The 23309-nt window shown below is 40.0% G+C and overlaps 1 protein-coding gene across 2 annotated transcripts in view; it reads left to right on the top strand.

Moving 5' to 3' along the window:
• Positions 1-23309, top strand: part of GPR68 (G protein-coupled receptor 68) — a 50060-nt gene that overhangs the window by 15625 nt on the left and 11126 nt on the right. Inside the window, exon 1 of one of the 2 annotated variants that reach the window (XM_043985821.1) lies at positions 11100-11258. The exons of the other annotated variant lie outside the window; for it this stretch is intronic. The gene's annotated coding sequence lies outside the window, so the exon portion shown is untranslated. Of the gene's footprint in view, positions 1-11099; positions 11259-23309 lie in introns of those variants that run through there. 2 annotated transcript variants of the gene reach the window in all.

Raw genomic sequence — 23309 nt, forward strand, 5'->3', positions numbered from 1 at the left:
TGTCTGAGGCTGGATTTGAACCCAGGAGGATGAATCTTTCTGACTCCAGGCCTGCCACTCTGTCCACTGTACCACCTAGCTGTAATCATAACACCTGGGTTCAAATCCTGATTTGGACATTTTCTATTTATGTGACCTTGGGCAAGACACCTAACTTCCCTGAGTTTCAGTTTCTTCATGGCAGCTGATGGATACAGTTACTAGAACTGGGAGCCTCCAGTCAAGAAGACAATTTAAAAGTCCTTAAATCTAGCCTCAGACCCTTACTCACTGTATGACCCTGGGCAAGTCACTTAACTTCTCTCTGCCTCTGCAGTTGAGGAAACTGCAGAATGGAAATAACAATAAACACCCCCCTCCCAAGGTTGTTGTGAGGATCAAATCAAACATTTCTCAAGTGCTTAGCAAAGCATTTGGTCCATTGTAGTGCTTAATAAATGCTTGTTTCCTTCTTTCTGAATGTATGTATGTATATGTGTGTAGTATGCATGTATCTGTTTCTGTATATGTGTGTATGTATGTGTGTATACACACACACACACATAAAATAGATACACAATGTGGGGGTTAGACTCGATCACTGCTAAGGCCCCTTCCAACTCTGAATCTAAGATTACATATTTCTCTTCCAGGCAAAAGAGTTCCTGGTTACACCTCTTTCCCAAATCTCTCTATTTCTGTGTTGTCCAGTGCTGAGAATGATGGACAGTGTACTAGGTGGCTCTGTGTCTAGCTCTATGGCTTTCTAGCTGTGTGGCCTCAGGCAAGTTGTTCCCCTTTCTTCCTCTCCATTTCCTCTTCCTTGAGATGAGAGGTCTCAACTCATTTGTCTCTTCTAGCTCTGACATTCTATGCTTCTATGAGTATGTTCCACTGGGACCTGGGGGCTCCCAGATCTATACATCCAGCCCTAATTCCTCTTCTGAGCTATAATCCCAATCACCAACGCCTTTTCGATATTTCCAACTGGGTTTTCCATAGGCATTTCAGACTCAGCATGTTCCAGAATAGAACTCACTATTTTCCCTCTATATACACCCCTTTTCTAAGCTTCTCTATTTCTTTTTTTTTTCTTTTTTTTTTTTTTGTGAGGCAATTAGGGTTAAGTGACTTGCCCAGGGTCACACAGCTAGTAAGTGAACTCAGGTCATCCTGACTCCAGGGCCAGTGCTCTATCCACTGCGCCACCTAGCTGCCCCCTCTATTTCTTTTTTTTGGGGGGGGGGTACCATCATCCTTTTAGTCACTCAGGTTTGTAACCCCCAGAGCATCTTGATTCCTCACTTTCAGTCACATATATACTGTCAGTTACCAAATCTTGTCATTTCCATTGTGAACACTCACTTCTCTCCATTTACATAGATTCAACCCAGTTTTAGCTTCTGTTGTCTAGACTATTGCAATAACAATTGGTCTCCCTCCCTTAATTCTCTCCCACTAATAATCCATCTCAACCAGCCACCAAAATGATTTTCCTGGAGCACAGGTCTAATCATGTGACCTCCTAGGGGTGTTCTGGTAAATGTTTAACAACAGTTTCTATGGACCAAAAAAGACACACTTTTAAGTTTAACCTACATTATTAATATTTTCTCCATCACTTTCTTAAGTTGAGATGATCAGCAAAACAATAAGTCAAGCCTGATCTGTAGCATTTGCTGATATCAGAGGTGTGAATGCTCACACTGAAAATCTAATAATTTGCTCCAGCACACTACTTCACCTTCCATTAAACTCCAATAACTATCTGTTACCTCTAGGATCAATAAAAACGCTTCTATTTGGTATTTAAAGTTCTTTAGGGGCCGGGAAGTCACCCAGGATGAGGGTAATTGATGGGCCTCAACTCTGTTGGTGAGTTAGTGGAGTGTTTATTTACCCCAAGCATGTGAAGACTTCCCCTGGTGGGATGGGCAGATGGAACAGTTTATTCCAATGGCCATGAAGAAGGCTGAAGCAGGCACTGTGCAGCACTTAAAGAGGCCAAGGTTATCGCCTGCATCCCAGGTTATCACCAGTCACCTTGACTTTTGTCTTGCCACTGGACTTCAATGACTTAGGAAGAGTGACTTGGTACAATTCTATCTCACTTAAATGCAATTCACACATGAATCAAGACATCCCTCATTATGTCATTGGTCCTCTTTGAGACAAAGGATGAACAAGAACAATATAATTCTTCAAAATCTGACTCATTCTTCTTTTCTAGTCTTACTACATATGACTCTTCTCTACATGCTCTTTAGTGCAGCCATGCTGACCTTGTTGCTGTTCCTCACACATAACATTCTCTTTCCTGTGTTTATCCCTTTGTCCTGGCTGTCTCCTAAATAGTGCCCAAAATATAGTAGGCACTTAATAAATGTTTATTGAGTAAGTGAATGACTCTTCACTCACATCTTCCTCTTGGAATCCCTGGTTTCCTTCAAGACTAAGATAAAATACTGCCTTCATCAGAAAGTCTTTCCTACTCCATTCCTCTCCTCTTCCTATCCTAGGTGATCTTATATCTGCTTTGGGTATGTTTTGTTTATACCTATATATGTGAGCATAATTTCCTTTATTAGGATATAAATGTCTTGAAGGCAAGTTCTGTTTAGTTTTTGTCATTGTATCCTTGGTGCCTACATAGCATGTAGTAGACACTAAAATCTGTAAGTGTGTATATACACACATTTATTCATATATATCATATACATGTGTACTACACATATTTATATGTACTATATTTATGTAAATATATTACATGTATTTACATGAATATATGCATATGTATTAATCTATAAGTATGTGTATACACATACACATACCTTGATATGTATTATGCATATTCTCTATCTGTGGACATGTTTTCTCCCCTTAGTAAAATGTTAAATTCCTTGAGGGCAAGACCTGTCTCACTTTTGTTTTTGTTTTTCCAGTAGCTGTCACATGCTAAATCTTTAATAAATGCTTGTTGACTTATTTGATTGAGTAAATGGCATAGAAGATATGCAAGAAAATTATGGAGTCAACAACTCCATTCTTTCTATCGAGGCAAAAGGCCATCAGGCGTTATTATCTACCCTGGCACTACTTTCTAAGATCTTCCAGGCTATATTAGCCACCCTATATCTAAGTCCTACAAGTGAAGTCAAGTTAACATGTATTTATTTATTTATTCATTCATTCATTTGATTATTTATTTAGGTTGGGCAATCAGAGTTAAGTGACTTGCCCAGGGTCACAGAGCTCACAATCTAACAGAGGAGACAATGTGTAAAGGCTTGTACACACATGATATATATATATATATATATATATATATATATATATATATATATACCATATATATATATGGTAAATTCAAGATAATTATAGAGGGAAGGCACTAGCATTAAGGGGCATAGTGAAAGGACAATGAAATAAAATCCCCAAAAGATGGGATTTTAATTGATACTTGAACAAAGCCAGGGAAGCCAGAAGGTGGAGGCAAGTTGGGAGACCATTCCAAGCATGTGGGAGAGCCAATGAAAATGCATGGAGGAAGGGGCAGCTAGGTGGCATAGTGGATAGAGCACCAGCCCTGGATTCAGGAGGATTTGAGTTCAAATCCAGCCTCAGACACTCAATACTTACTAGCTGTGTGACCCTGGGCAAGTCTCTTAACCCCAGTTGCCTCATTAAAAAAAAAAAAAAGAATGCATGGAGGTGGTAAGAGATCAAAGAAAGAGGGAAAGAACCCATATGTACAAAAATATTTATAACTGTTCTTTTTGTGGCAACGTAAAATTGGAAACTGAGGGGAATGCCTATCAGTTGAGGAATGACTGAACAAATTGTGGCACATAATTATGATGGGATACTATTGTGCTATAATAAATGATGAAAAGGATTTCAGAAAAACCTGGGAAGACCTATATGAACTGATGCAGAATGAAATGAGCAGAACCAAGAGAACTATTATACAATAAAGGAATAGTGTAAAGATAGTCAACTTTGACTTAGTAACTGATTAACACAATGACCATTCACAATTCTAAAGGATTCATGAATAAACACTCTACCTTTCAGACAGTGAGCTAATGGATTCCAAATGCAGATTGAAGAATATTTTTTTCTCTTTCTTTTCATTTCTTTTTGGACTTAACTAACAGGAATTTGTTTTGCTTGACTATATACGTATATATATATATAAATGTGCGTGTGTGTGTGTGTGTGTGTGAATGTATACTTGTAATAGGTTTTTTCCTTGATCTCTCAATGGGTGGAGGAGGAATAGGGAGAAGAGGGAGAGAATTTGGAAATGAAAATAAATTGAACTTTTTAAAAAAGAAAATTGTCTTGTATGAGGAACTGCAAGGGAGGTCAATGTTATTGTAACATAGAGTGTTTGGAGAGAAGTATAATGTAAGCAGATTGGGAAGGTAGGTGGGACCAGATTGTGAAGAATTTAAAAAACCAAACAAGATGTTATATTTGAATCTAGAGGTAATTAGGAGCCTCTATAGTTTGTTTTTATTTTTTATTTTTTGTGGGGCAATGAGGGTTAAATGACTTGCCCAGGGTCATGTAGCTAGTAAGTGTCAAGTGTCTGAGGTCGGATTTGAACTCAGGTACTCCTGAATCCAGGGCCAGCACTTTATCTACTGCACCACCTAGCTGCCCCTGCCTCTATAGTTTATTGAGTAGAGTGGTGGCATGATTAGATCTGCACTTTAGGAAGATCACTTTGGCAACTGAGTGAAAGATGGACTGGGGTGGGGAGAGGCTTGAGGCAAGGAGACCAATTAGAAGGATGTTTCCTTTGTTCAGGCATGAGGTGATGAGGGTCTATACCAGGGTGGTGGCAGAGTCACAGGAGAGAATGGGACATATATGGCAAATGTAGCAAAGGCAGAATTGACCACAGCTTTGGCAATAGATTGTATATAGGGGGTGGGGGTGTAAAGAGTGAGGAGTCAAGGATGATACTCAGGTTATGAGCCTGGGTGACTAAGAAGATAGTAGTACCCTCAACAGTGATAGGAGAGTTAGGAAGAGGAGAGGTTTTGGGAGAAAACATAATTATTTTAGTTTTGGACATGTTGAAGTATCCATAGGCAGTTGGGAATTCAAGACTAGAGGACAGGAGAGAGGTTAGGGTTGGACAGATAATCTGAGAATCACCTGCATAGAGATAATAGTTGAACCTATAGGAACTGATGAACATAAGAGAAATAGTATAGAGGGAGAAGAGAAGAAGTCTCAGCACAGAGTCTTAGGGGATACCCACAGTTAGCAGGTACAACCTAGATGAAGATCCAGGAAGAGACTAAGAAGGAGCAGCTCAGTGGCATAATGGTTGGAGCACCAGCCCTGGAGTCAGGAGGAACTGAGTTCAAGTCCAGACCCAGGCACTTACTAGCGTGTGACCCTGGGTAAGTCACTTAATCCTGTTTGCCTCTTCTAAAAAAAATGAAAAGGAGTGGTCAGACAGGTAGGAAAAGAATGACAAAGGGCAGTATCACAGAAACCTAGAAAGATGGGAGTATTAAGAAGGTGATGAAAAGCATCAAAGTTTGCAGAAAGGTAAAAAAGGATGAGAGTTGAGAAAAGGCTGTTAGAATTGGAAATTAAAAGATCATTGCTTACTTTGGAGAGCATGGTTTCAGTTTAATAATGAAATCAGAAGCCAGATTGTGGTGAGCAAAAGGGAAGGAAGTGGAGTCACCAATTGTAGACAGCCTTCTCAAACACTTTAGCCATGAAAGGAAGAAACATGTGGTAGGGAGGGATAGATCAAGGGAGAGTTTTTTGAGGTTAGGGGAAACCTCAGCATGTTTGTAGGCATTCAGGAAGAGTAGTCAGCAGACGGAGAGATTGATGATAAGAGATTGAGGGGGGACAATAGAGGAGCCAATAAACTACTCAAGTCAGAAGGAGATGGGATTACTTATGCATGTAGATGTATAAGGGTTTGCCTAGGCAAGGACAAAGGTAACATTTCCATATGAGATAAGAGTGAAGGGGGGCAGCTAGGTGGCGCAGTGGATAAAGCACCGGCCCTGGATTCAGGAGTACCTGAGTTCAAATTTGGCCTCTGACACTTGACACTTACTAGCTGTGTGACCTGGGCAAGTCACTTAACCCCATTGCCCTGCAAAAAAGAAAAAAAAAGAAAAAAGAAAAAACAAACAAAAAAAAGAGTGAAGGAAGAGATGGTGGCAGAAGGCATCTGAGTGATGTGAGATGAGGTAGAGAGAATAAGAGGGATCTCAGGGGTTTTTTTCAGTGAAATATAAGGCAAAGTTTTCAGAGGGTTACAGGGAGGGAGAGCCACAGGAGGTTTGAAGAAGGATGAAAAGACTGGTAAAAGCTCCTGGGGTGTGTGGGATCAGTGAATCTGTCTTTTTGTTTGTTTGTTTTGCGGGGCAATAAGGGTTAAGTGACTTACCCAGGGTCACACAGCTAATAAGTGTCAAGTGTCTGAGGTCAGATCTGAATTCAGGTCCTCCTGAATCCAGGGCCAGTGCTTTATCCACTATAGCGCCACCTAGCAGCCCCAGGGATAAGTGAATCTTAATGAAGTAAGAAGGCCCTCACTTCATTGAGGGCCCAGTTGAGATTATGGAACACAAATTTGTAGTTTGCTCAGATGGCACGATTTTGTGCTTTTCAAATTGTTATCAAATTAGACAATAATTGTAAAGTGCTTACCATAGTGCCTGGCACATAGTAAGAACTACAGTTATTCCCTTCCACATCATGACTTTCCCCATCGAAGTTTTGATATATCATGGATCAGCATAAGAAATTAAATGGGAATTTTTAGGGAGTTTTGCAGAAGCCACAGGCAACATGCAAAGACCAGCAGATAATGAAGAAATAGTTTAGAAACTCAGAAATGCATTACATATATATATGTATATATTACTGTATAATATTAACATTTTCTCTTTTAATACCATGATAATTCAGACTTCTCCAGTATGAAGGGAGGGCTAAAAAATTTTACGTGGATTTTCTAGATCATAGGGGCACTGTACCCCTGAACCCCATGATGTGGAAGGGATAACTATATAAATGTTAGCCATTGTTATTATTATAGTTGTTGTTGGTTTTTTTTTCAGTTTCATTCAGCAGCACATGAATAGGAGCAGAATCAGTGGATGGTGGGAGTTCAGGCCCAGGACTTAGCAGGGCAAGATTGGGGATAGGACAAGGTACAAGAGACTCCAAGGCAAAGAACAGTGTAAAATTGAACTGGTTTACCAAAGGGTCAGTGTGGGGAAGGGAGAATGTAACCAGTGCAGGGGTCTGGACAAGAACAGAAGGCTAGAGAAATTGGAAGTCATAGTGAGAATGAAGAATGAAGAGGATGAAAGGACTGGGAAAATTGAAATGACAAGAAGTTATCATCAGAAAAAGGAATTTCAGAGTTCGTGAGAATGAAAGTGGATGATGGAAAAGCTCAAGGGTGTGGCCATCTCTGTGTGTAGTTGAGGTGGGATGGAAGAGGTTATAAGAAACGGGTAAGTTGAGAAGCTGGAAAGTTAGAGTGTTTGAGGGAAAATCAATATGTATATTGGAGTGTCCTAGTATATGGGCAGGAGTTGGGATGGAGAGAAGGATTGCAGGAGAGAGAACAAATGAGCTCTCTCTTATGTTTTGTCTTCCCCAATTAGAGTGTGAGTCTCTTGAGGACAGGTGTTGCCTTGATTTTTAAATGTGTATGCCCACTGATTAATTAGTATGGTACTTGTCACATAGTAAGTGCCTAATAAATGCTTTCATTCATTCAAGTAGTAAGAATGTACAAGTAGAGCATTGGTAACCCACAAATATTAAAAGAACCTAAGTTCTTGGGGGGCAGCTAGGTGGTGCAGTGGATGAAGCACCAGCCCTGGATTCAGGAAGACCTGAGTTCAAATCCAACCTCAGACACTTGACACTTACTAGCTGTGTGACACTGGGCTAGTCACTTAACCCTCATTGCCCCGCAAAAAAATAAAAAAATTTAAAAAAAGAATATGGGTTCTTGAAACTTTTTATATCATGGACCCTTCTGGCAGTTGAGGGAACCCTATGGAAATGCATACAATAAAATACATGGAATTACAAAGAAAACAAATTTTATATTTGTGTGTGTGTGTGTGTGTGTGTGTGTGTGTGTGTATGTATTTTGAGGAATGGTGAGGCAATTAGGGTTAAGTGACTTGTCCAGGGTCACACAGCTAGTAAGTGTCAAGTGTCTGAGGCCAGATTTGAACTTAGGCCCTCCTGACTCCAGAGCAAGTGCTCTATCCACTGTGCCACCTAGCTGCCCCCAAACCAAATTATATTAAAATAAAGATATATTTTTTCCCATCCAAGTTCATGGACCCCAACTTAATAGCCTTGGATCACGAGTAAGACCTTTTACTATATGGAGGATTTCTGGGAGGTCATGGATAAAGACTGAAAATGCATGAAGAGGCTGAAGTCTGCTGTAGAAAGATATCATGAATCTACTGACGTATAGGCATATTTAAGGTACTTTCCTAACCTAAGGCTGATGTCATAGACAGCAATCTCTTGGTATCCCTGGAAAATCCTTTAGTGACCCTTCCAAAGACATTTGTTTCAATGTTTTATCCCTAATAGTGTTAGATTTTTGTATTTTCCCAGCAGGGAGAAAGCAGAGGTGGCCTATACCTGTGGGAACTCTTTTTGGTATTGCAGCAACGTGGCAGTATCATTGAATATAATCAGTCACCTAATAAGTGTTTATTGATTTGGATTAAGATTATCACTGTCCTACATCTGGATCTCTCTTAATTTGCATTTATGGGACAGTGTTAGTTTGTATAACTTCATTAATGTAGTCTAAGTTTATATACTTTTAAAAAAGTTTATTGATATCTTTTGTTTTTATATTAATTTTATTTCCAAGTATATCCCTTTCCTTCTCTTCCCTTCCCCAGCAAACCATCTCTTGAAACAAAGATCAAAAAGGAGAATGAAAAAAGTAGTTCAGCCAAAATAACTAACACATCAGCCAAGTTTGACAATTTATTCAGTGTTCCATACCCACAGAGATCTCTCATCTCTGCAAAGAAAGTGATTTTTTTCTTTTTTTATGGGTGAGGCAATTGGGGTTAAGTGACTTGCCTAGGGTCACACAGCTAGTAAGTGTCAAGTGTCCGACGTTGGGTTTGAACTCAGGTCCTCCTGAATCCAGGGCTGGTACTCTATCCACTGTGCCACTTAGCTGCCCAAGAAAGTGATTTTTTTACTGATTTCTTTCTAGGATCCAAATTTGGTCATTAAAATCACAGACTGTTTACTTTTTACTTTTTTGTTATCCATTTATCTTGTAAGAGTCATGTTTAGGGGGCAGCTAGGTGGCACAGTGGATAAAGCACCGGTCCTGGATTCAGGAAGACCTGAGTTCAAATCTGGCCTCAGACACCTGACACTTACTAGCTGTGTGACCTTGGGCAAATCACTTAACCCTCATTGTCCTGCCCAGAAAAAAGAAAAGAGTCAGGTATATTGTGTCTAGTTCTGCCCACTTCACTTCATATGCTTCTCTTTTTTTGTATTAGTCATTTTACTCTACAATAATAGTCCATTGCCTTCATGTACCATAATTACTTTAGCTATTCCCCCAATAGATGGGCATCTCCATTGTTTCTAGTTCTTTGCTAGCATAAAAAGTATTTAAGTTCATATTTTAAAACAGGGGTTCTTAACCTTTTTTTGTAACTTGGACCCCTTTGGTAATCTGGTGAAGCCTATGGACCCCTTCTCAGAATGGTATTTTTAAATGCATAAAATAAGGTGCTCAGGATTACAGAGGAAACTAATTATATTGAAATACAGTTATTAAGATATTTTTGAAAAGGAGTTCAAGAATCCCCAGGTTAAGAACCCTAGTTTTAAAGGGAACAGAGTGAGGAAGATGGTCTTGAATTTCTATAGATGGAGCATGCTAACAATGGATACCTTGGTGGAACAAACATAGCACTTGGACTTAGAAAACAAAGATTCAAAGTCAGGTTCATCTTATTTTTAAAAAGAAATTTATTGATATCTTTTTGTTGTTGTTGTTTGTTTTTGTTTTGGGGGGTTGGGGCAATGAAGATTAAGTGACTTGCCCAGGGTCATACAGCTAGTGAGTGTCACGTGTCTGAGGCTGGATTTGAACTCAGGTCCTCCTGAATCCAGGGCTGGTGTTTTATCCACTGCGCCACCTAGCTGCCCCCCATTGATATCTTTTGTTTTAATATCACCTAAATTTCCCCCTGTATTCCTCTTGCTATTTCCTTCCAGAGAGCCAGCCTTTATAACAAAGAATTCAGACTCTTCTTAACAGCTGTGTGATCCTGGGCAACTCACTTTACCATTCTGGGCTAATGTTTCCCATTCTGTGAAATGAGGAGGCATGGACTAGATGCTGTCTGGGATGCCCTTCAACCCCAAATCCTATGATGCTAATTCTCTTCTCTAAGCCTCAGTTTCCCCATCTAATAAAATAAGAATAATATTTGTACTCCCTTTCTCAGAAAGTTGTGAGGAAATGAGTTATAAACCTTAAGGGCCATATGCAAATGTGCGATTATTATCAGTTAAGCAGACATACTAGAACTTACCCTGGGAAAAAAAGGAATATTCTGCCTTTGGATGCTACCAGCATTGTGCCTTTAATTCTTCCCCTCCCCTTTGCGCCACAGTAATCTTTCTTAGTATATGCTTCCAGTACAGAATTCAGCATCTATCCTCCATGTTTTATAATCAATTTGCTTTTCTTGGCATGGTCACTTTAAATTTGGGTTTTTCATAGCTCATTCATTATGGAGGAATGAACAGCTGGGTAGAAAGCACAGGAAGATTTTTAGGTCTATGGATGAGTGGAGTTAAATAGTTACGCCTCATTCCTTGGTGTTTCCTGGCAGGTGGTTACTGGGGTAACAAGCCACGCTGCCAGCAGATTGGAGGCATACACATGATTGGGTCTTAGGTCTGGGAATGGTCAGCGTCAAGCTGTGGGATTTGAAAAGCAGAGAGGATTGTGTATGTGTGTGCGTGTATTTGTGTGTGTGTGTGTGTGTGTGTGTGTGTGTGTGTGTGTGTGTGTGTGTGTGTGTGCAGAAGATACTGAGGGTGCTGGGGGCCAGCTATCAGCTTGTTGACTCATGTGTGGTAGCCGTCAGAAAGAAGGGAGACTGGAGCACTGTGCTGGACAGAATGTCTGGTGCAGCCCCAAGGTCAGCTGTCAACCGTGATTGGAGTCATCCTAGCCGGGAAATCTCAAGGTGTGTGTCTGTGTCTCCTATTTAATGCTCTCTAGCTCAGGGATGGGACTGAAAGGGTGGTTTTAGGAAGCACTGCTGTTATTTCAAGTTCTTTTTTTTGATGAGGGGGGTGGTTCTGACTCTGTTTTTTTTTTTTCAGGGGGTAAGAATTTTGTGGTCTACTGTCCACTCACCGTATACCAATAGACATTGGTGGTTAAGGAACTTATCAGAGACAACAGGCAGGTGGCATTGAGGAAGGAGTACTACAGGGGAAAGGACACTGAGTCTGTAGTCAGAAGTCCTAGGTTCAAATCCCTCCTCTCTCACTAGTTACTTATGTGACCTCGGCCTCAGTTTCTTCAGCCATAAAATGAGGGGTTTGGGCAATATGACCTCTAAGGTCCCTTCCAACTCTAGATAGATGATCTTAAAGAACACCTCACAGAGACGCAAAAGTCTAAGGGTCTAAAGTTCCTGCCTTACTAGTAACTTACTTATGACCTTGGCCCCTTCATTTTCCTGGAGCCCCATTTTACCCTTTAGTTAAAACAGGGATCATGTCATCCCTGCTAACCTCCCAGGGTCCATGGGAGGATCGATTGGGATGATATGTGAGAGAGTACTGGAACAGTTAAAAGTGTAAAGCCCATTTATCCTCCTTATTCCTAAAGATGACTTCATTAATCGTCCGAGGGGAGGGGGAAAACGGAGTCACCAAAAACTCTGTTCTTGGGGTCTGACTTATACTCACCCCCTAAAGGAGAGTCCGGGACATTCAGGAAGCCTCCCCCCCCCCAGGTCCTTTAGAATTGAAAGCAGCAGAGAGCCTTGTTTTGAGCGTCTGACAGGCAGAAGGGAGGCTTAAAGGGAAATTCTCCCAGCAGAGTGAGTGTCGGGGAACACTTACCCAACACCATGAGTAATGTCTGTGTGTGTGCATGTGTGCACCACAAAGGAAGAGGGCTAGTGACTAAACCATTTTTTAGGTTACGTTTGGCATTTGGTATTTCTGTACATATTTCTCTGACTTGCCACATTTCAAAGGTGGGATGTGGGTTCAATTCAAGGAACACTTACTTATTAAACACCTATTGCATGCCAAGGCCCTGCCTGAGCCACATGCTGCAAGAAACAGAGACAGAAGTGGTGCACAAAGAAAGTTCTCTGAGGAGTTTAAAGAGGAAAGGGTTGACTTTAAGCTGAGGAGTTGGTGGGAAAGGAGGAAGGGAATAGGGAAGGCTTCATTAATGAAGTAATCATTAAACTGCCCCAGAGGCAGCGTGGGATAGTGTATAGAGCAACAACTCTGTCATCAGCAAGGCCTGGGTTCAAATTCTGTCTCTGATATGAGTTGTATGACACTGAGCAAGACTCTCGGTGCCCCAGACTAGCTACTGCTCTGCATTGGTGGAAGGTGTTCCCTACAATGCCAACATCCTAGGGCTAAACCAGATCACAAATGTAACTTGGACCTTGAAAGATGGAGAGAATTTCAACAGGCAGAAATGGGGGAACAAGGTTTAATCTTGAAAATTAAACAGTCTATGTCCTCAAGGAGGAAAAGGGTGAAAATAACATGTACAGGAACAAAATTAAAAAAGAAATTAATACAGACCAGTAATTTTAGTGGCATATGGCAGTACTGTCTACATTGTAGAGAGGTGGGGGTAAAGTGGAAGGGTGGGGCCCTTTGGGGGATCATGGGTTGTGGCTCAAGCCCCAAGGAGTGTGTGATCCACCAGACTTTGGGGAAGATGGGTGGCATCCTACCCTGTGCTTAGTGTGGACTTGTCTCTAATACCACTATTCTATCCTCTTCTTTCTTCCCACGCTATTCCCCTTTCCACTGCTGACTCTGGTTCAGGCCCTTCAGAGCCCTTGTGAGCTAAACAATCCCAAGCACCCACAAAAGCTGTAAATGTACAATTCCTCCCTCCACCCTTATCATCCTCCCTCCCGCCTTCAGATCCCCTTGTCAGTGCTGCAGCCATGACTTCACTCTGTCCACTGACCTTCTATCCCCTGGGTCAGGACCCAACGAGCAGAAGTCCTCACTTACCCCCTAGATACACACACACACACACACACACACACACACACACACACACACACACACACACACACACCCCACTTGGTGGGAGAGAATGAAAAACAAAGGATGAGCAGCCATGGATAGGTTTTGATTACATTATCTATATTCTTTTTAGGAGGCATCTGGTGGTACAGTGTAGAGAGTACTAGGCTTAGAGTCAGGAAGTTGTTGTTACTCGGTTGTGTCTGCCCTATTTGGCAAAGATACTGGAGTGCTTTGCCCTTTCTCTCTCCAGCTCATTTTACGGATGAGGACACTGAAGCAAACGAGGTTAAGTGACTTACCCAGGGTCACACATCTAGTATGTGTCTGAGGCCAGATTTTAACTTTTTTTCTGATTCTGGGCCTGGCATTCTATCCATTGCACCATAGAGTAAGGAAGACCTTAGTTCAATTACACCTTCAGACCCTTACTAGCTATGTGACCCTGGGCAAGTCATTTAACTTCTGTTTGCCTGTTTCCTCGATTGTAAAAGGAGGATAATAATAGCACCTACCTTCCAGGGCTGTGGTGAAGATCAAATGAGATCATATTTGTGAAAATGCTTAGCACAGTGCTGGCACACAGTAGGCACCTTAAAAATGCTTATTCCCTTATTTTCTCCTCCCAAGCTCACTCCACTTCTATCTACCATCCTTCCAGATTCCCTTTCTTTGGCTCATTACTGAACTGAAGCTATTATCTTCACAGCTGCTTATGATCTCTGAATTACCAAATCAGTCTTTTCTCAATCCCCATATTTTGATACTATTAACCATCCTTACTTCCTGGATGCTTACTCGTCTCTGGTTTTTTGTAACTGCTTTCTCTCCTTTCTCCTACTATCTCTTTGTGCTCTCCTTAGTCTCCTTTGCTGGATCACCCACCATATCCTGTCTCCTTACTGTTGGTATTCCACAAGGCTCTGTCCTGGGCATTCCTCTCTTCTCACTGCTTCTCACTTGATGAATGCATCAGGTCCCATGCGCTTAAGTATCATCTCTGCATGGAGCACACATAGATCGATTCATCTAGCTAGCTAGCTTGAACCTTTTCCCCAAACTCTTGTCCCACATTACCAACTGCCCATTATGGGTCATTTCAAACTTGAGGTTTCATAGACTTCTCAAACTCAGCATGCTCCAAATGGAACTAATTATACCTTTTGCCCCCAATCTTCTGACTTTCCTTATCTGAGTTCAAATCCTGCCTCAGACACTTATTAGTTGTGTGACCCTGGGTAAATCACTTAACCCCAGTTGCAGGAAGGAAGGAAGGAAGAAAGAAAGATAAAGACTTTGGTGTTATCCTTGACTCCTCAATTTCCCTCACCCTACTTATCTAAAAGTTGCTAAATTTCTACCTTCCTCACATATCTCACATCTACCCCATTTTGTCCACTTGTATAGCCACCACCCTAGTCCAGACCCCTATCACCTTCCACCTGGACTATTGCAATAGTTTCCTAATTGATCTTGTTTCTTTATCTCACCTTTCTCCAATCTGTCCTGCACATAATTCCCTAAGTGATTCCCAAATCAGAGATCTAACCATGCCACTTGCTTTCTCAGTAAACTAAAGTGTCTCCCTATTGACTCTAGGATAAAATCTTATTTCGTATTCATCTTATCCTTTTTAATGACTATTTTTGTGTAGATTTTATATAATTATTAGTTCTTGTTTATATATTTACCTATTATATATAATAATTCACATATAATGTATTTTGCATAATGCTTTATATATAATAACTTACATGCTATATATAATAATTTCTATATTGTTAGGACATGCAGTACATTATATAATTTACATATAAGTATACAAATCATATATTGGGGATAAGTGGTCAAAAATTTTACTGATATGTTGCATGGTCAAAGAAATTTGGAGATTACTAGTATGGGGAAATCCAAGTAAGGAAACTCCTATTACTAAGGCAGATTCATTCCTGCTCTGTAACACATTTACAATCTTAGACAATTGCATTTAGAGAGCTTCTTGGGAGAAATTAGGTGACGTGCCCAGTATCACAAAGCCAGTATGCCAGAGACTAGCCTTAAGCACAGATCATCTTAAATTGCAGGCCAGATCTCTTTCCACTATGGCAATGATGCTTCTAAAGCAGAAGTGCCAAACTCATAGCCTATTGGAAGCAAAACTAGATTTAAATGTAATTGGAAAATGTTAATTAAATAGTACAACATAGGTAATGTTAGTTTGTGGTTTTCTGAGTCAATATGCAGCCTGCAGGGATCCCCTTCTGGTTGAGTTTGACACCACTGTTCTAAATTATAAAACTGATGCAAAATTAAAAAAAAAAAGTTATAAGGGAGGGGTAAGAGAAGAACTGGGACGATCAATCAGCCACTGAAGTCTGCCTCAGACCTTAGCCATACCCTATGGGACACTCATTCTGAAGATTTCCTAGTAGACCTGCTTTGAGTCTCTAGTTGTTTTAAATTTATTATCTCTTCTGTTAATGTTTAAGTTCCTCCTAGACAGAAACTATACCTTCTGCTCCTTTTTTATTCTTACTACCTTTCCTGGTACCATGCATGGTGCTAAGTGTACAGTAGACATTCAGGAAGAAGGTAGTACATGAATGAGTTACCTGCACAAGGAATCAGGCAGACATAAGGAACTAGAGAATGTGAAAAAGAAAACATACTTGGGGTCCAGCCCAACCAGTGAGTGAATACACAGGGCTGCTTAATTAATGAAGCCAGGTCTGGCAGACCAGCCAGTTGGTAAGGCAGACTGCTTGGTATAGTCAAGTAAGAGTTGTTAACTTTTCTTTTGTCATGGATCCTTTTGGCATTTTGCTGAAGCCTTCTCAAAAGAACGAATGAATGAATTAAGCATTTATTAAACACTTAATATGTGGTGCAAAGCACCGTACTAAGTCCTAGAAATCCAAACTGAAAAGTAAGACAGCAGCTACTCTCAAGGAGCTCACATTCTTTTTTTTTTTCCCTTGGTGAGGCAATTGGGATTAAGTGACTTGCCCAGAGTCACACAGCTAGTAAGTGTCAAGTGTCTGAAGTCACATTTGAACTCAGGTCCTCCTGAATTCAGGGCTGGTGCTTTATCTACTGTACCACCTAGCTGCCCCCGATAATCAAACTTATAATACCAATCCCATGGGGCTGTTGAGAGGATCAAATATATTTAAATCATTTTGTAAACCAAAGGATACTAATTTAAGTATAAAACTAGCATTACTCACTACTAGCTACTTTTGTGATTATAAGCAAGGCACTTCTCAAGGGCATCTTCAATTAAGGAATAAGTAGGCTTTCACAAGCTATACTTAACAATGGAAGATATCTTAACCATTTCGCAGTTGACTGAAAGGCATAGACTTTAAAGTCCCATTATGCTAATTATTAATTGTTAATTATTATTGTGAAAAGGTATTTGATTCAGTAGTTTTCTTACTGGCAAAAATATACGTGTTGCAGGGGAGAAGGGGAAGGGTTGTGGTCTAGATGAACCTTAAGGTGTTTTCTAGCTCTAAACCAATGAAATAGATCATTATTATTTCATTAGTGGTCTCCACACAGGTTGATCATGATAGAATTGCTAATCATTGACCGCCACCTAAGGCATAATTCTCTTTGAGTTAATGAAGAACTATTTTTTTGTAAAGACATTTGGTCCTCTAGTTCAGTTCTAAATTTGCTTGTGTGTTTGTGTGTGTGTGTGTGTGTGTGTATGTTCCATGCCAGTTCCAAAGGTGGTAGAAAGGGGGAGGGAAGGAACCATTTGGAATATTAGTTTGCAGCATTGTCTATGGACTGATGACAGAACTACGAGCCTTTCTGGAAGTCACTAATGATAGAACTACAAAGAGGGTATGGAAGTTTGGGTATTCTCCATCATTTAAGGCCTCTTTCTGGGGGGGAAGGAAGGAAGGAATTGAGAAAAGCATTTATTGGGTGTGCTATGTGTGAGGCACTGTGCTAAGTTGCTTTGCAAATATCATCTCCTTGGATCCTCATGAGAACTTTGGAAGGGAGGTGCTATCATTATCTCCATTTTTACAAGTGAGAAAACTGAGGCTGAGAGGTTAATTGATTTGCCCAAGATTATAAAACTAACTAGTAAGTGAATTAGGCAAGATTCGATCTCAGGTCATCCTGAATCTAAGTCCAACACTCTTATCCTTGACGTAACAAATGACTATCCTGGAGAACAGAGGGGAGAGCAAAAGGATGGAAAAGGCAAAGTTAAGTGGGAGGCTATTCTGAGTTTATTTAGAATAACACAATTCTAGGTTTCAGGGCAACAGGCCACTGTTATTTCTTCCTACCACCTAGAGAGTACAAGCTACCCTACAGTCTATTTGGTTGGGTGGGGCAAAGGAATCCAATTCAGGGCTACCTCCTTTCCTGGAAAAGCAAAACCCAGCACAAGGACTGTTTCCAGAAGGTAGTTGGTTTGTGTTCCTCCCCAGAAGGAACTGAGGCATACATCTCTATTGTAAGGAACACAAGGTGTGTCCTCTTCTGGGAAAAGCAGTCCACCAAGGGGAATACTGACAAACTAGAATACATCCAAAGAAAGGATCAGGATAATTTAAGGTTGGAAAACCATGTCCTGTGAGGAAGAGGGTCTCACTTGGGAAACTAGAGGCCCAGAGAGGTGCCATGACTTACTTAATGTCACACAGCTGTTAGAGGTAGGATTTGAACCCAGTTCTCTTGAATTAGTCAGCACTAAGATCAAAGGTCACATAATTTTACAGATAAAGAAACCGAGGCACTGATAAGCAAAGTGATTTGTCCATGTTGAAGAAACTAGGTTGTTTAGTCTGGGAAAGGAAGGATTTGGGGGAGCGTGTCAAGAAACCTATCTCCAAATATTTAAAAGATTATCAAGGGGATTTCTTCTGTTTGATTCCAGAAGGTAGATCTAAGACCAGTGACTTGGTGGTTTCTGGGAAACAGATTTTAACTTAATAAATACGAAAGAATTTTCTAATAATTGAGTTGATATCAGATGGAGTGGTCTGCCCTTCTGAAATCTCCATCATTCGGATTTTTCAAGTCAAGAATGGATGAATTGAATTTCTTCATTTCTGTCATAATAAGTTAACTGAAACTAAAAATCCTCTCGTAACAACCAGACTCTAGTTGAAGATTCGCAATTCTGGTAGAAATTGGGAAGAGATGATCTACGAGGTCTACCCAGCTCCCGCTCGAGTATGGAGACCAAAAATCCAAACAAATCCTAGATTCAGATAATTATAGAATGTTAGAAAATGGGAAGAACCGGGGCAGCTAGGTGGCGCAGTAGATAAAGCACCAGCCCTGGATTCAGGAGTACCTGAGTTCAAATCCAGCCTCAGGACACTTGACACTTACTAGCTGTGTGACCCTGGGCAAGTCACTAACCCCCATGGCCCTGCAAAATGAAAAAAAAGAGAAAAAAAAAGAAAGAAATGGAAGAACCATATTGACCATCTAGTGCTCCACCTTTATTTTACATTTGAGGAAACTAAAGCTCAGAGAGAAGTGATTTGGCCCAAATCACACAGCTATTTAATGGCAAAAACCAAGGCTAACATTCAGGTCTCCTGACTCCAGATCTGGTGCTTTTCCCAGCCACAGCACAGGAGAAGGAGTTTGTTGAAAGGTCTTTTCAGGGAAGGCAGTAGAGCTTTGAAAGAGGAGTGGACCTTTGACTGGCAGGTGGAAGGAAGAGGTATCTTTGTCAGATATTCTTATTTTGTCTTATTTTTTGTTGTTACATTGAATTCCAAGATGTTTCCCTCCCTCCCTATACAATAAGGTAGTTCCATTTAATAGTTCTTTCTCGGAAAGTGGATAGCATCTTCCTTCACAGGGTCTTTGTTACTGCTTTGAATATTCACATAACTCAGAATAGCTTAGTCTTCACATTATTCTTCAAATATTACTTTCTGGTAATACTCTTGGTTCTGCTCATTTCACTCCATTATTTCATGCAAGTCTTTCCATGTTTTCCTAAAATTGACCTTCTCATCATTTCTTACAGAACGGTAATGTTCCATCATAATCAATTGATGAGTATCCCCTCAATTTCTAGTTCTTTGTCATCACAAAGAGAGCTGCTATAAATATATTAGATCACATAGGTTATTTTCCTTTTTCCATTGAGAAACAGACTTAATATTGGTATTGCTGAGTCAAAGGATATGCACAATTTTATAACTTTGGGGGCATAATTACAAATTGTTCTCCAAAAGTTCGTAGTTCTGCCAACGGAATTATGTTAGTCTCCCAATTTTTCTACATCCCCTCCAACATTTGTCATTTTCCCCTTCTATCATTTTAGCCAATCTTATAGGTATGAGATGGTATCTGAAAGTTGTTTTAATTTTCATTTCTCTAATCAGTGGTGATTTAGAGCATTTTTTAAATGATTATGTATAGCTTTGATTTTTTTTCCTCCAAAAACTGCCTGTTCATATCCTTTAACTATTTATCAATTAGACATTCATTTTTTTAATCATTAAAGCTTGGGCTTCAACTCTACACAGATGGATCTCACTGATTTTGGAAGGTCCCTCCAGTGATACATATCCCAACCCATCCATGCCTACCCATCCTGTGCTATACTTATCCATATTATCCCAAAAGTTCAGCACAGGGGTCTACCCAACTTGGTGGAGTTCTTCCTCAATTTTTCCTAACATTTGGTAAGGGGGCTAAAATCTAGCTATACTATCCAAAATCTAATGAGTGGTCGCCAACAAATTATAAGATCTAGCAAGAGTATTTAAGTGTTTAAGTATTTATTAAAGAGCATTAGGACAGAGAGAAAGGTAAAAATCTAACTGTTTCTAAGAGACCCCATCATCTGACCCACCATGGCAAGGTCAGGAACCAAAAAGGCAAAAGCCCTCTCCCAGCATCCACTTCCTACTTCGTGTCCCCCTCCCAGAAATGGGATGCTCCTCAAGTTTGATTGGCTGGTACCCTTGATAGACACACCCACAAGCAAACATCACTTCACGACACCAAGGACCTTGACTGCATGGCTTGCCCTCAGAGACCTTCTCCTGCATGGTGGAGCTTTCCACAGTAAATCTCCAGCAGGTGGCCTCATTCCAATTGTTACACATTGTAAGGTTTACCAGGGGTAGCACCTAACGTCTCTGCTATTCATCCCTCTCCCTCACAACATGGACCACACCCATTTTCTCTTCCTATCATATTTCCTTGATGCCTGAGATACTCCTGTTCTTCTTTCAAAGTCCCTCATTGGTTATAATGTTGCAGCCTGTTCACACCAACCATGGGCCTCTCCAGGTCTTGCTTCCTTACAACAATGCTGATCAAATGTTGGTATCAAAAAAACAGGTCTTTGTTTTCTCTGGGAAGTTTGGGATCACTAAAAGAGCTTAGCAATTTTTAAAAACAATCCAACCTATTCCCTTCCTCTCATTCACTACTGACCCAATTCATTGCCTATCTGCACTGTCTATCTCAGATATACATACCGATGGACAAACTCTAGATTTTCAACCAAATGCATGTTACAGCCTGGGCAATTTGATGCAGACTTTTTCCAGGATACTCTAAAATATTTCTATGTTTTCTTTTCATATCTAAATTAATTACTTATTTTTAGCATTCTTTTTCTTTTTAATTTTGAGTTCCAAATTCTCTCCCTCAGGGCAGCCCCTCCCCCACCTGATTGAGAAGGCAAGAACTATATCAATTATACATATGAAATCATGCAAAACATTTTTTCATATTAGCCAGTTTGCCAAAAAAATTCCTAGAAAAAATTAAGACCATTTTTGTATTCAGAATTCATCAGTTCTGTCTCTGGAGGTTGGATAGCATTTTTCATTATGAAGTCCTTTGTAATTGTCCTGGATTGCTGTATTGAGCAAAGAAGCTACATCTTTCACAATGTTCCCTTCCCTGATATGGCCAGCACAATGGGAGGTATCTGTAAACCAGGAAGTAACTGGAGATATAAATCTATTCCACATGGAATCTTCTTCATCACAGTGGCAAATACCTTTGGCAAGTGCACATTTCCTTGTTTATGCCCCTCTGTGTATTTGTAAGTGGTGCTAGTGGAGTCATTTAACAGGATTGTTTTTGTTGTTATATTTTAAATCGTCAACTCCTTGAGAGCAGGTATCACCAGCACGTAGCACAGTGCCTGGCATATAGTAGGCGCTTAATAGATGCTGAATGACTAATTGACTATTGAATGATTCTTATGTAAAAATGGCAGACATCTTTTGGGGAAAGAGCCTTTAGGGTGGCATTTGACTTTAGTGAATCAAATGTTGTTTTTTTCCTAATCAGCAACCAAAAAGCACAATTGGACCTTGTATTCTCTACATCTTTCATTCACCTGGAAAATGATAAAGATGTGTTCTGTTTTTGAACATTGCTTGTGAAAGCCTATTTGTTCTCTATTATTACCCTCAATGAGAATGTCCTAGATTCACATAAAAATGAAAAACAGATTTTTGTATAGGTAGGAGAATAGGTACACTGCTTGGTAGTTATTGATTTTTTAAAAATGTTTTTAAATTAATAATTAGATAGTAGATTGCTTTTCCTATTCTACCTTAAAATTAATGAAACAATCAATAAAGGAGAAATAAGGTCCTTAGTCAGGGCAGAAGAGCTATTAACTTGGAGCATCACAAAGCAAGATTGCTTGAATACCCAGCTTTTCTTATTCTAGATACAATTTTTTTGCTACCAAAAAAAAAAAAAGTGCTGCTTTAAGTATTTTGTTGTATATGGGGATGGTCTTCTTTTGCAACAAACATTTATTTTATTTTTTCCAGTTATATGTAAGGGTAGTTTTTAATATTCATTTCATAAGATTTAGAGTTCCAAATTTTTCTCCCTCCCTCCCTTTCTTCCCCCCCCCACAAGACATCAACCAGGTTATATTGGGGATGGTCTTCTTATCAGTGACCTCCTTGGGATATAAGCCTAGTGGTGGAATTTTTAGGTCAAAGGATATGGACATTTTTAGTCACTAAATTTTCATCTGTATCTTTAGCACTTTATACAGGACCATGCAGTTAACAGGTGCTATTGGGTAGAATTGAATATGAGAACAATTGGACTTCTTGAGACTCCATTTTGTACATTGCTGATTTATTTACCACATAATATTGGTTTAAAATGATATGTTTATGTTTGTCCCCCTATTAGACTGTGTACTTTTAATGGGGGCAGGAGGTCATGTCCTTATTTTAACTTTGTAGCTTCCTTAGCACCTAGCAGAGTGCTTGCCAACATGTTGCTGAATGAATAAACAATGAGACACACCCCCACACCACTCAAGCCAAAGAATGAAACTCTCTTTCCTCATGACTCACTTGAGAGGCATCAGGAGAATTGCTTTCAAGACCAGTATGACCTTCTATAGATTCATTCAAGGGGCTCTCAGGAGCTTCTGCATTCCTGAAACAAAGCTTGGAATTCCAGAAATGGCATCATTGGACCGAAAGAGGAACATTCATTTTCCTCATTGTGATAAGCTGAGACTTGGGGTCCTTGTGCTGTTGATTTGATTTGACTGACAAATTTTGCATCAGTTACTCCTTCCTGAAAATGTCAGAAGATTTAATGAAATCTCCACTTCCAGGGGAAAACCAAACCATAATATCTTTTGAGAAATTAGCTAGCTGTGTCTTTCCCTTTCCTTTTTGGTATTTGCTATATTCTTTCCATAGAGCCTGGCTGTGAGGCTATACCTGTATACGAATGGACATTTTGGATCTTCTAGGGAGTGGACCATCTTTTCCTGTGTTATGTTAGGCAAGTAATTTTCTTGGTTCCTCTATTCATAGAACTGGAGATGTAGAACTAACCACCGTATATGGACATCTTGCTCTTAACCTACAACTAGTAATAATAACAATTGCTCACATTTTTAAACCTCTTTAAGGCTTATAAAGCACTTTGCTCATGACGACCTTTCAAGGTAGGGAGTGAAAGTATTATAATTCACATTCTATAGT

This window comes from Dromiciops gliroides, chromosome 2 (genome assembly GCF_019393635.1).
Source record: "Dromiciops gliroides isolate mDroGli1 chromosome 2, mDroGli1.pri, whole genome shotgun sequence".
NCBI lineage: Eukaryota > Metazoa > Chordata > Mammalia > Microbiotheria > Microbiotheriidae > Dromiciops > Dromiciops gliroides.